Here is a 14,223-nt window from a genome sequence, read left to right on the forward strand (position 1 = left end):
TGACAAGAACCGGCATTTCAACTAGTATATTGCGTAAATGAAATCAACTTTGACAATATCGTCGAAACGAAAAAAAATAAAAGAAGAATTTTAGGAGTGATAAAAAAAGTGAATCAAAAGATAGCGATCTTGGTCAAGAATGTTATTAATGATAATAAAATATCACAAGATTGCGATCTTGGCCAATAATTAGTTTCTGAATCAGAGGCACAAAATGTTTGAATGGTCCCTAAATCAAGTGTTCGTGTTTTCGAGGGAATAAGCACATTACATCGAGTTACGTGATAGCTTGGGTTTGGATACACTATATACAGAACTGAAGAAATAAAAATTAGAAGAAAAATTTTGATTCAATGAAATATATTAGATTTCTCTTATCAAGGGTCACAACATTTATGAGCGGACCCTAAATCGACATCTCCTTTTTATTTTTTGCGAAGTAAGCAAATGATACTGACTTAAATGATAGTATGAGTTTGGCTACAGTATATGTAGTTCTCCAGGTAAAAGGCATACAATAAAATTTTGCCTGAAATATATTTAATTGTTTTGACCCAATAAAACAAAAATATTAAGATAGATAATTTTTAACAATGTTCTGTATTTTTTAATTTAATTAACGGGCGTGTAATAAAGGTGATAAAGGATAAACAAAATTAGCCCAATAATAAAATACATCACAGCCTCTCAAGTTACGCCCGTGGAAGTCGATACAAATGTCTAATTAAAAGTAAGTAGCCATATATCCTAACATTTTTAAAAATTCCAGCTTTAAGAAAAAGTAGAGGGAATTTCTTCAATTGTGTTACTCATATTTTTTTTTATGTATTGGATCATCACAAGAAATATTTCAACCGTTTCAAGTTAGTTTTTAAACATAATTATCACCGTTTTCGAACGAAGGCTTTATTATGTTACTTTCGTGTAAAGTCCATAAAGAAAGAGGGTGTAAAAATTTGTGCTTAAAAACAGTATCTTACAAGACTATTAAGGGGAAAGCAGACTTTGGTAAATGAACTTCGGGTTCATCCTTCGCAAGGTAGTAGTGCATTACAAACTGGGAGAGTACAACAGCCAGAAATAGTGGAGAAAACGAGTCTTAAAGATTCCGACTCTCGCATACATGATGCGACGCGTAAAGTTATCAAGTGACGACGTTGCAGAGTTAAGAGCATCTACGTCTCCGTGCAAATGGTTCCGGGTTGGATTGTCGATCGATTCAACTTTTTTTGCTTTTTGCTTTAACCAATAAAGTACCCATAAAATATTAATTCACCATATGCTCATAATGCATAACACTATAGAAATATTCAAATCAGTTGTAAAATCTTTCAATGTTCTGTGTTAACTAGCTATCAAATGTAACCTATTCCTCGTTGGGCATTGATATCACGCGTTATATTATGGTTAGCACAGTCGTTGTGGAAAAAATGTTCTTGTCGCTTCGTGTTTTTATTCGTGGACAGTGTGCGAATTACAAGGGGGTGAGGGAGAAATACCCTTTGGTAATACTGGATGTATGCTGTAATCAGCGGCGTAATTTCAGACTTCAATTGAGGGGGCAAAAGCACCATCGACATAAGGCTTTCACGTTTAGTACTACTATATAGGTAGACAATCGATTATAATCGATATTATAGGATATCTATAATTATATCGAGAATTATAGGATATCTATTCCTCAAACTCTTGAGTGGTAATTGCTCCTCCTGCTCTCCCTAAATGACGCCCCTGGCTACAACAGTTATACTTTGACATTCTATTGTCGTCTGAAGTACAATCCATCCTCCCTTGCAAATGTCCGGTCATTTCGCACACTGTTCACAGATATAGACACGAAACATCAAGAACATTTTTTACACAACGATTGTGCTAACCATAATATAACTCTGGACGCGGTGGCTCAGTGGTAGAGCGTTCACCTCTGGTGCATATGGTTCTGGGTGCAAACCCTGCTCCCGCCAAGTGAAATTTGTGGTGGACAAACACCGTGTTCGTGAGTTTCGTCGGAGTTCTTCCGTTTCCTCCAACTTTCTTATTTCCACCATTTCATTAATTTCTCATCTTCACTGTCTCCTTTAGCCCAGCCGGCATAAACGTGGGACGTAAAACTAAAAAATTTCATTTTCTTTCATAATATAATCCGTGGCATCAATATACTACGCGGAATAGGTTACATTCTATTGCTAGTTAACATGGAATATTCAAAGATTTTACAACTGATTTGAACAATTCTATTGTTTTATGTATTATAAACATATAATGCATTAATATTTTTCTTGTAGGTAAAAATGGTTACTTTATTGATTAAAGCAAAAAAATACACTCGAGCAGGAATCGAACCCAGGATCCTTTGCACGTGAATCGTGGATCATCCTAATTCTGCCACGCCTTCAGTTAAGAACTTTATACGTCGTGTCATACATGCACTGAGTTAAAATATTTCGGACGACTTTCCCCACTATTTCTGACTAGTGCTCTCCTCCAGTTTGTAATATTAACATTTTAAATGTGCACTACTGCCTCGCGAAGGATGGCCCCGAAATTCATTTACCAAACTCTACTTTCCCGATGTTAGTTAACTCTGGCCGGGCTTTTCTCAAGTTACTTTCATACAATACATGTTCTAAGCGAGGAAGGGAAATATTTAAAATATACTCCAAAATAGTCTTTCTGATGAATGTTTCATCATAGGGAAATGATACTTGGCATCTAAACTCCTCCTTACAAATCGGAGACCATGTGATCCATTGTTTTTGGAAATTACAAGTCTAGCAAAGAAAGAAGAAAACTGTTACAATATCTTAATTCCCATTTTGTATTCCTAAACTGGCCAAAGTGAGTAAGAATTTTAGCTGTTTAAATTAAATCTAGAATGGCTATTTCATTAGTTCGTAACTGAACTTTAAAGATTGCCCCAGCCTATATTTTTAAACGAATTGTGAATTATATTTTTGACTTTTAGAATATACGAGCATTAATTATCCGCTTCCCTGGGGTAAGTTAAGAGAACATAGTTCCGCTAGTCAGTCACATTTTACTGTTACTAATGCGCTCTTTTATATTGGTCATTTTCGATGGTTTTTATATATCCCTTTTCTCTCCCCATTTTGCGAGGCACGGGACCGGAAGTGTCACTGTTCATCTGAAACACCTGGAAATCTATAGATTCGCCACTAATTTTCTACCGTATTTATATATTTCCCTCTCCCCTGTCTCTCAAACCGTGGGGCTGAATTTGGATTTAAACAGCATCGGAGGTGTCACTGTTAATCTCAGCTAGCCAAACGCTATCGATGACTAATATCGGTCATTTTCGATCATTTTTAAATGTCTCTCCTCCTCCTCCCTAAAGTTACACCGTCAAAGTGATATGACAAAAACCATCTCATGTTCGAACTTCATTTAGGTTGAAAACTTGATCGATATCGGTCCGGTAGTTCAAGTGTTATTAAGTTTTATTTACTTTAGGTATCTCCTCCTCTCCCTTAAGTTCTACGGTCAAAGAGAAATGATAAAAAAAATGTCTGACCCTAACTTCATCTATGTTTAAAATTTGATCGAGATTGATCGTTTGGTTCAAGTGTTAAGTTTTACTTACTTTTTAATTCATTCCTGCCCCTCCCCTAATTTTTATCGTCAAAGTAAATAGATACCGGTAAATACTATCCCGGGGCCAAATCGCATTTATATTGAAAATTTGATCGATATTGGTTGGGATGGTTCAAGAGTGATGAAGTCACAAAGACAGCCAGTTTCATTTTTATTTTTTACACATTTTCCCTCTCCCCCACTTTACACCGTCAAACTTAAATTATAAAAATTGTCCAAAGACCGAACGTCACCTAGCTTGAAAATTTGATCGAGATCAGTTGGGTGGTACAAGAGTTATTATGTTTTATTCCTTTTTATACATGTATCCCCCCTAACTCTTTGTTCGACCCTCAAATGGATATGATAAAACTACCCCAGGTCTTAACCTCATCTATGTTGAAAATTTGATTAAGATAAGTAGGGTGTACTAGTGTGATGAAGTCACAAAGACAGTCACATTTATTTTCATTTTTTAACATATATCTACCCACACCCCTCCCTTATGTTGTATCATAAACGTGAAAGGCAATAACATCCCAGGTCCGAACCTCATCTGTATGCAAAGTTTGATCGAGATCGCTCGGGTAGTTCAAGAGTTACTAAGTTTTACTCATTTCCATATATTTCCCCTTCTGTCTTCCTCCTTACCTAAAAGCTACCGTCAGAGCAAAATTATAAGAAAAACTTCTCAGTTCCAAACCTCATCTTGTTGAAAATTTGATTGAAATCGGTCGGGTGGTTCAAGAGTTATTAAGTTTTATTTATTTTTTCTATCTCCCCCTCCTTCCTCTCCCCTAAGTTCTACCATCAAAATGAATTGATAAAAACACCCCCAGTCCAGAACCGCATCTACGTCAAGAATTTGATTGTTATTGGTCGGGTGGTTCAAGAGATTAAGAGTCACATAGTGAGTTTCAATTTTATAATATAGATTTACTGATATTTGAACCCGTATCACGAACCTAGAACCACAATTTTTGGAAGCTAAAAATCAAGTTTAATTATGTGTCACAATACTTCAGCAAGTGATCAACTTCTCTACACAGTTTGTGACTTCTCTACACCATTTCGGTTTACGTGGAAACTCCTGCATGCATGGCTTGTAGACCTTTCACAGTTCACAAACCAATCATCTTCCCTCAAACTGATAGTTATAAGACTGATCAGTTGGTTCACTGGGAGTGTAACATCCCTTTCAGAACGGAGACTATATGAGACATGGTTCAATAACTTAACTTGGGATGCTAAACTAAATGGATTCCCATCAGAATCAATCTTTTGATAGGGTTAATTCCATAAATGTTGCATTCTTTTCATTCTCACGTGAGTATTCTAAAATAGAAAATGACCTTCCAGAATACATATTATCTCTCCACTCGGTATGAACACTAGTTTATTAACCATATTCTCCTTATATAGTGAACATGATTTCTTTTTTTAACATACTGAAACATATAATAATAAACAAATATACTAATATTGTTTCTTTTTCTTCTCTTTATGTTTCCACAAAGAGAAGTATTTCATTGATAACATTGTTACTTTTTTTGAAAAAAAAAGTATGTTCAGTTCACAGTTAACACACAGATAAGACAGGCACTTTAAAGCGCCTCAGTTTATTTGCCTTGCTCTTCCCCTCAGTGGTGACTCACGAAACTTTCTACTTTCATTTCAATTACTTGTATATTTAGTTTTGGATGTAAGCTTATTTTGATATATTATTAATGGAAAGGAATCTACAACACCGTTACTATTGATCTACATAGGTATAATCATACCTTCAGCCTTATATTATTACTTTAGACAAAAAACAAGAAAAAATCTAACAGAACGAAACCATATACAGGGTATTAATGAACTGTACCGACAAACTGCAGGAGGTGATTCCTCACATCAAAATAGGGGAAAACGTTCATATGGACCTATGGCGAAAAGTGCATAGTTCCAGAGCCAGGGCTGACCAAAATCGGGAAAAAGCCAAATTTAAACCGGCTCTATCTCGAATTCCAGAACCTGTGGATGTTGGTCCTTATCAGCGTAATGAAAGCTGATGTGTTCGCAACAATGTGTGATGCAATGTATTTTGTCACGGTATATTTCACGTTCTCTTCGCTTATAAGCGTGAAAGAAAACATTACAGCATGCGTTTTCCCGATACGAGAAACCATGCTGCTGACGATCCATAACACTTCCGACATCGCGGTAAAGGATTTTGTGTTCACTGCTATCAAGGCTTATCATTTGCCTACCTTGGACCGATCATGAAGTCAGAGCGTATTTCAAAATTCGGTTGGTGGTATGTCTGGGAATTTCACCCAGTATGGAATATTCTGTATACCCACTGAAAATTAATGAAATATGCACTTCTGGATTGCGTATGGGTGACTTCCTTTACCTGATGAGGACCACCATCCACAATTTATGGAATTCAAAATAGGACATATTGAAGTTTTGATTTTTCGGGATTTTCGACAGCACTAGCTCTGAAACTATGCACCTTTCTCCACAGGTTCATATGAAATTTTTCTCTTATTTTGATGTAAGGAATCACCTCTTAAGAGTTTGTCGGTATAGTTCATTAACACCCTGTATAAAACTCTAATACTACAAGTAATGGCTGTTCCTTTGACGAAAAGATAAAAAGTAAATATTACAAGTAATGGCTGTTCCTTCGGCGAGAAAAAACAAAATACACTTGACGAAGACTCAAACATGGATCAGCTGATTGGTAGATTCGAATGTTATCTACTATGCCACATACTCAGGTAGTTTTTTTTCTATACACTTTAAAGATCCAGTTTGTGATTTTTGTTTCTGTTGTCTTACCATATAACAGTTTCCCTGCTTATCACACTATTCGTGTTATTTGTTGTGTAAATTGCATGTGCAAACGTAATATATTTTGTTGATTTACCACCATCCACAGCTTTTAAAAGTTTTTATTGTCAATTACATTAACTGAACCGATTTTCTCATATCTTCCATCGCGTCAAGAAGCAACAGATACTACCCTGCGGAGAACATGCATTTTCCTATGTGACAAACAATACCGAACAGGCCGAGAGTGCCATTACTTCTTTCTACACCCTTTCCCTTCCTTCGGATCAACCTTGTGGTACGAAGAAAGCCGAAGGTTCGAGTCAGAGTGATTGAGTTATATAATTGTATTTTATTTATTTATTTACTAAACAAATTTCCGATACAACAAACATACCGTTACTTTTGTAAAATGTTTATTATTTTCATGAAGCAGAGAGAATTTTCTACTTGGCTTCAGAACTATCCCTACTAACTTTTAATCGACATCAAATAGTTTACGTTCATTATTTTCGCCTATCTCCTACATATTACTTACAGTAACTATGAGGAGTAAATGTTTTATTTAATTACTGTTTTACTAAAGTTTAGTCATATGTTAATTAAAATTCCACTATTTGTAAGTTTCTCATTTCGGTTATGAAAATGATTATAAATGAAGCTTTCGCTTTTTATAAAATTCTTGACAATTTTAATGTTTTTAAAGACATACTTCTAAGTTATTTCGGAATATTCAAATAAACTAGAATGAAGAGGATAATACTAAGGAGCATTATTAGAACCTAGTAATGTTCCTTAAGGAATTCACAGAATCAAGCTCTTCCAAAATTGAATAAATGAATAAATAAAGAAATAAAAACGTTACTATAAGGTGTGGGATTGAAAGTGATGATCGTGGAAAAAAAGTATGTCAAGAACAAGCTTTAACCGACTAGTATACAAAGGCACGGTAAGGACTGCACCTTGGCAGACCCATATAACGAAACCATTAACACAAAATCTCTGATCGCTTCCTACATTTCGTAGTTTATTTCTATTTAGTCCTTTGTTTAAATGTAGAATGCTTAATAGCAATGATTGTTAGAGCTGTGCCACATGTATAGTAACTAACCTTATGACAGATTTACGTTGTATTTCTAACAAAGCATAAAATTCCCTCCCTCTTTGTAAATTTCCCTGCGCGTTTTCCACGTTTACGAAAATGGAACTTAGAAGTTTTCGATGAAAGTTTCGGAGATTTCTTTTTTTAAATTATAACTAGATTATTTCTTAATTTTCTATTGAAATAGTTTTTGGAAATATGAGTTTTGTTTTTCTGCTTATTTCCAAGAAGAAATGTGACATTTTCTATCGCAAGAGAGAGAGTTATTTCTATTTATGTAATTTCTAAAGACATGCGACAACAATTTTGGACATAAGGGTACATTTTACATTCTCACAATTTCACTCATCTTTACTCATACAAAGTAAGGTTTTCCTATCCTAGACTCCCAATAGCTTCGTGAAATTTACAGGCTGAAAAGTAGAAGTTACATACTTTGAGGAAACATATTTTGAAGAATTGATATTTTAACCCCTCATCGTGTACCATTCCCGCGAATAAAAGCTCAATGGCAGTTTTTCTCAGTCACAGATCTTGAAATAATTGTATGCATATAATGAGTATATAAAAAGAAAAAAACTTGTACTACAGTCTGATTTGCAAAAGAAAAAATGAGAGAGAGAACAAATAAAAGTTAGTATTAAAACAATTCTCCCAGCGTGATCCTTAAACTTGCAAAAAGTACGATAGAGGCATTATTCCACCTGACTGAAATTGTTGCTAAAAGCGATCGGTGCAGAACATTCTCTCACTCTCTTCCCTCTCCTTCATTCTCCTTCAAGTCCAGAGAATGGGACGTAGCACTCTATAAAAAAAGGTGGATTTGTCCTTGAAACGGTTCTTCGATCATTTCAACTTCTGTGCTCAAAAAGCAGGCGCGCAGCAGCCACAGAGGACAAAGCAGAAAGAACATGCAAGGAACTTATAAAAAAATTCTAGCCTCAGCAACTGTAAAGTTAAGTTAGAAAACTCGGCGGGCAGCATCAAGCTTAGACTTGATGGGGATTATTAGGCTTATATCAGCGTAATATTCTACTTGAATCTGGATTTCCTTTTTTGAATTTTTACTCTTTCATTTTCTTCATCATTCACAAATAGGTGTGTTCTTATTAATTAAAGCAAAGATTATCACGTCTTTGGTTTTTCGGCAGTCTGCCGTATAAACATTCTCAATATTACACTGGGAGTTATTCTCAGTCAATTATATAAGTTAGCAGATTTTGTAACGAACATTTTCTTACTAAACTTAATGTAAATATAATAAATCTTATCTTTATTATATAATGAGATATATAATGAATCTTTTTATAATAAATCTACTTTATTACGAAAAAGAATTGTCAATTCAGTGAATTCATATTCCAAGCCCTGTTGTTCTCAGTAAACGGTGCAGGAATCGAGTAGATACGGGTACCGAATTTTCGGGAACCTCATTTCTGATACTTTTATGCCCCTGAGACTTCTCTTGAATTGGGGTACCAGATATCTCAGATCAATTTCAAACCAGCGAACTAATGAAGGTGTTCTTGTCTGAAACTACATTGCCCGTCATAAATTAAGCAACAAAGACAAAATGTGTAATAAAAAAAGACGGGAGAGGGGATAAGGAAATGCAGGGAAAATGGATGTCATAATATAACGAGCATAGGCGAACTCGGGGAAAGATTGTGTGAAAGAACTTGCGATTATGTTGTCCTCACACGACTTCGTAAAGTATTAGGTATGGGCGAGGACTGCATGAACTCACGGACTTGTTGGCTGTCAGTGTGTGTAGAGTGCAGAGGCAAATCAACTGGAGTGAAACACGCGAATATGACAACGTGGGATCATTTGCCGAATGAATTACGCTAGCGTGCCATCGGTCGATTGGAAGCAGAGCAGCATCAGGCCGGCGTGGCCCGGTGTCTCAATATCGATCGAGCAGTGTTTTGCAGGTTATGGAGCAGTTTCTAAAGAACGCAAATTGCTCCGAGGCGTTTCAGTGTTGGTCGTCTGCGTGTGACATCAGAAAGGATGATCGATATATACGTTTGATAAGTCGGAAAAACAGGTCTGCAACAGCACCTCAAGTGCGTGTGGAGGCTGTTGTTGCCATGTGACGTCCTCTTTCAACGAGTACAATACACTGGCAACTTCACGAAGTTGGGTCGTATGCCAAAAGACCAGTGGTTTCTATACTCTTTACCCGGTGTCACAAGAGGCAGCGATTAAATTTGGACGAGAGCGCATGTGAATTAAACCCATGAGCAATGGCAGTCAGTTCTCTTTAAGGAAGAATAGATTTCCTCTAGACAGTGATTTTTGACGGAGATTGGTTTGGAGAGAAACAGAAACCCGTTACCGTGCATGCAGTATTCTTGAAAGGGAAAATTACTATGGTTCAAAATTGCTTGTCTGGGGTTGCATCTCGCTTGGAGGACGTGCTGATCTCTGTTTTCTTGCGTGACACAATGACAGCTCAGTACTATAGGGATAATGTTCTGGATCGTCACGCTGTACCACTCACACGTGGTCAGAAATTATTCTAAAGGACAATAATGCTCGTACCCATAGAGAACAATTGGTCGATCATTACTTCGAGCAATACCATATTCAACGAACGGAGTGGCCATCTAGGTCCCCGGACCTTAACCCGATTGGGCATCTGTGAGATGTTCTAGGGCAACGCATTGTAAGCCTTATGCCCCTCCACAAACTTTCCAAGATCTTCAATGGGCTCCTTGTGAACAATGGATACATATACCGAATGATCTGGTACAAACACTTATTGCCAGCATAAGATAACGTTGTGAATCCTGTATTGCTATGCACGGTGAGTATATCCCTTATTGGTGTCAGAAAAAACTTTTTGTGGCTTCAGTAATTTTTCAGTTTGAGTGCCACCTACGTCCAATATCATTTTTTCCCCACGAGCGTACTTTCGTTTGGTAATTTTCCTTTCTGTCCGGTAAAATAGACGCTTCTTCAATTTCAATAGCAATTTGTTCACCAGCATGCGTTTACTTTCCTTATACTCCTGAGTATCCATTGTTGCTTAATTTATGACGGTCTGTGTAATAGAGTCTTATTCAAACCCGTCAGCTGCAAGGAAGAGACGGAGAAGAAGTTGCCGTACTAGCATTTCTCGTGCAAAAGCGTTATACACACATAGAAAGGAATTCTTCACTCGAAATCCTTTCTAAGTGGAATAGTGTGGCATTCCAAGTGATGATCCCATACTGTTTGATAAGATCACACATAGTACGTCATAACTAGTTTGGTGGATTGGAAACGAGTAACAGCGGAGCCACACGTCTACACTACTTACATTTAGTTTTCGTAACAAAACTGGTAGGATTGTGCCGCGTAAAAGCTGTAAAAATAATCCCTATGCACATATCTTGTTAGAATAGGTTAACATACATGTACTATTTCTTGTTGTGAACCGAAATTTTTCCTTTGTTTTATTCCAAAAATGCGAATTGGACCATAGATTACCTTCAGTAATTTCCGTTTATCTTACGTCACAGCATGTAAAATTATATATAATCATTAAGAACGTTGTTCTTTTTATTTCATGCATTTCTTATTCCTATATTGGCTTGCTTTTCTGAATAAGAATCGTCTTTAGCTATAAACTAAAATGTGTGCATTCTTTAAAAAGTCAATAGAAGTAAGTTATTGTATACTTGAATTCCAAATACATATTCTTCTTTGCATATTGTGATAAGTAGACATTAGCACTTTCAGTTTCAGAAAACGTACACTTACCAAGTGTGTAAACCATGTATTGTACCAACTGTGGATATGTAACTATTCTTGATATTTACAATGTTTCTATCAAAATAATGTTTTGCCCTTCTATTGTTTCAGTTTGTTAGAATAGGTTAACATAAATGTACTATTTCTTGTTGTAAACCAAAATTTTTCCTTTGTTTTATTCCAAAAATGCGAATTGGACCATAGATTAGCTTCAGTAATTTCCATTTATCTTACGTCAGAGCATGTAAAATTATATATAATCATTAACAACGTTGTTCTTTTTATTTCATTCATTTCTTATTCCTATATTGGCTTGCTTTTCTGAATAAGAATCGTCTTTAACTATAAACTAAAATGTGTACATTCTTTAAAAAGTCAATAGAAGTAAGTTATTGTATACTTGAATTCCAAATACATATTGTTCTTTGCATATTGTGATAAGTAGACATTAGCACTGTCAGTTTCAGAAAACGTACAGTTGCCAAGTGTGTAAACCATGTATTGTACCAACTGGTGAATATGTAACTCTTCTTGGTATTTACAATGTTTGCATCAAAATAATGTTTTGCCCTTCTATTGTTTCAGCCTTACGTCAATTAAACATTTACACAGCTTTACACTTCAATTATTTAATACGCAATTTATATACGGACGAGAATTCAGAGTTGGAGCGCATCTTCAAATAAGAGTTTAATATATACTGGTAAAAGAGAAAAATATTTGCATACAGAAGAAATTTTTGAGGTAAAGTATTAATGAGAATTTTTCATTACTTAATTAAATAACGTATTATTTTACAACTAGAATAACTCAATTCAAGTGTTTGCAAAACATAAAATGCTGAATGATATTTGGAAATGACATATTTGAATTATGAGGAAATATGAATTGAATAGTAGAACTGTCTTCTATCTACAAAACGCTTCAATTCTAACAAATAGTGGTGCAGTAGTTAATCCGTATGTGAACGACACATCAAAATGGATATCTTTGTAGTAGAACATTAACATAAACCAAGACAGGAAAATATCCGAAATCAAAGTTAATATATCAAATCTTGTTTTCTTATAACATTTTTCGCAAATAAAATGTACAGATATTGTCAGTATTCTCAAAATATAATAATTATACGCAGGGTACGAATTACCGGGGGGATGAGGGGGATTTTTCCCCTCAATCACATTTTGTTCCCTCCCAAAGAAGTCAGCTGAAGTATCCCCACCGGGGATGCTGGCTTTCCCTCCCAAACTATGCTTAATATAACGCCAAATTTCACTGATTTTTGTCATTTCTTGCAAGTTTAATCTTCTAACTGTATTTCGAAATGAACGATGTAAACTATTCAGTTTTGGTCATTTCTAAATTTTCACCGTTGTTTTGAACTATATTACTATGACTACAGTTGTTACTTGCAACCGTATCCTCGTACCCTTCAGTTTATCGTCGTTCGTGAATTTGAAAGTACTAATTGCGCATAACAAAGTCACATATGGATTTATAAGTGCTCTTAGCGGCTGGCCAAGAAGAAGTAAACAAATAGCTTCTTCCACCATACTTAGCGAAGTTCAGACATGTCATATTCATTCTCTACATTTGTATCGATTGTCATCTTATTTTTATTTTTGTAATATTTCTTTCATTTTCCAGTGTATTCTTTGTTAGGATATGGTCCTCATTTCCTAGTAGTTTGTGTGTATGCAACTCAAAAGTTGCGTTTAATTTGTGATAATTAACATAGTAATCACTGCCTCTTATAGTTTACGGAAATGAGCTTTTGAAACTGTACTCAAATTCTGAAATATATTCTCTCGTGGTCATAATATGTTAACATGCATGCTGCGGATGCGCCCCTAGTGAGCAGACATGTGAGGGTGAGTAAGCGCATAATTGAAGATTTGTTTCAAGATTTGCTAATACAACTGGTTCTCCGTGTCATTGTCCATGTCTGTATAAGTACTTCAATTGGAGCGGGCTTTTTAAAATTAACTCTCCATTTTTCCATCTTTCTTTTCGCTGTACAGTTTGCTGTCCACGCCAATAATGTTGTCTGGAAAACTTCAATGTAATGTTTTACTTTATTTGAATAACGTAGCACATAGTGAATCAACTCATCTGTAACCTAACAGTAAAGTAATTGTAAGTGTTGACTTCTTGAGCTGTCACGGAATCGACATTAAAAAAAAAAGGGATGAAAAGCGCATGTCAGACAATATATACGTACATAGTTATTGACAGTAGATTATTGAATAAATAAATCTCTTACTTATTAAAGATGCCATATTTATGTGTGTGTGGGTGGGTGGGGGGTTAAGACATTATTGTCTCATTTTGAAGTATTGCATCTTCAGTCTTTACGTCCTGTTGGTCTAATTTTATCCCCCTCAATATAGATTATCTAATTCGCACACTGATTATACGTAATTTTCAATGTGTAGTCTTCAATTATTAAAAGGGGTAATGACATAACTGTTAATTACAATGCAGAACTTGATATAATCTTTACTTATAGTATTCATAAGAACAAAATCGCACTAATTTCTTCGAGTATACTATGTAAAATATTTTTGCACATTCCACTATCTCATTTCATGCAGTTTATAGACATTTTCCTCTCTCTCTCTCTACTCCTTGAGGGTGATTTCACGTTGTACGAGTAATCAAACATCTTAATCCTTTCGGCAATTAAACAAATTATTAAGCATTAGAAAGCGCGTAATTTATCTGCCAACACGTCACTAGTATATGCAATTTCTTAATAGTTAATTTCAATTGTTTATCAATTAATTAAAAATAACCTACTAGAGCCCTGAAATTAGAAACCAAAGGCGACGGAATTGAAGTTCAGCCCTAGATATTTGAATAGATAAATACAAGTTTAAACAGCGTAGCTAAGAAATACCATATCAAAATATACGAAGATGCTCCTGATACTATTGTTTTGTTTAGAATTATTTTGTTTAAAATACACT

The 14,223-nt window shown here is 35.3% G+C and overlaps 1 long non-coding RNA gene across 3 annotated transcripts in view; it reads left to right on the plus strand.

The window, feature by feature from the left end:
- LOC145670615 (uncharacterized) overlaps window positions 1-14,223 on the plus strand; it is a 201,852-nt gene that overhangs the window by 155,200 nt on the left and 32,429 nt on the right. For all 3 annotated transcript variants that reach the window (XR_014128362.1, XR_014128364.1, XR_014128363.1), the window contains one exon: window positions 11,840-11,998. This is a non-coding gene — a long non-coding RNA (uncharacterized LOC145670615). The remainder of the gene's footprint in view (window positions 1-11,839; window positions 11,999-14,223) is intronic.

This window comes from Thermobia domestica, chromosome 14, assembly GCF_964235325.1.
Source record: "Thermobia domestica chromosome 14, izTheDome1.hap1.1, whole genome shotgun sequence".
Classification (NCBI taxonomy): domain Eukaryota; kingdom Metazoa; phylum Arthropoda; class Insecta; order Zygentoma; family Lepismatidae; genus Thermobia; species Thermobia domestica.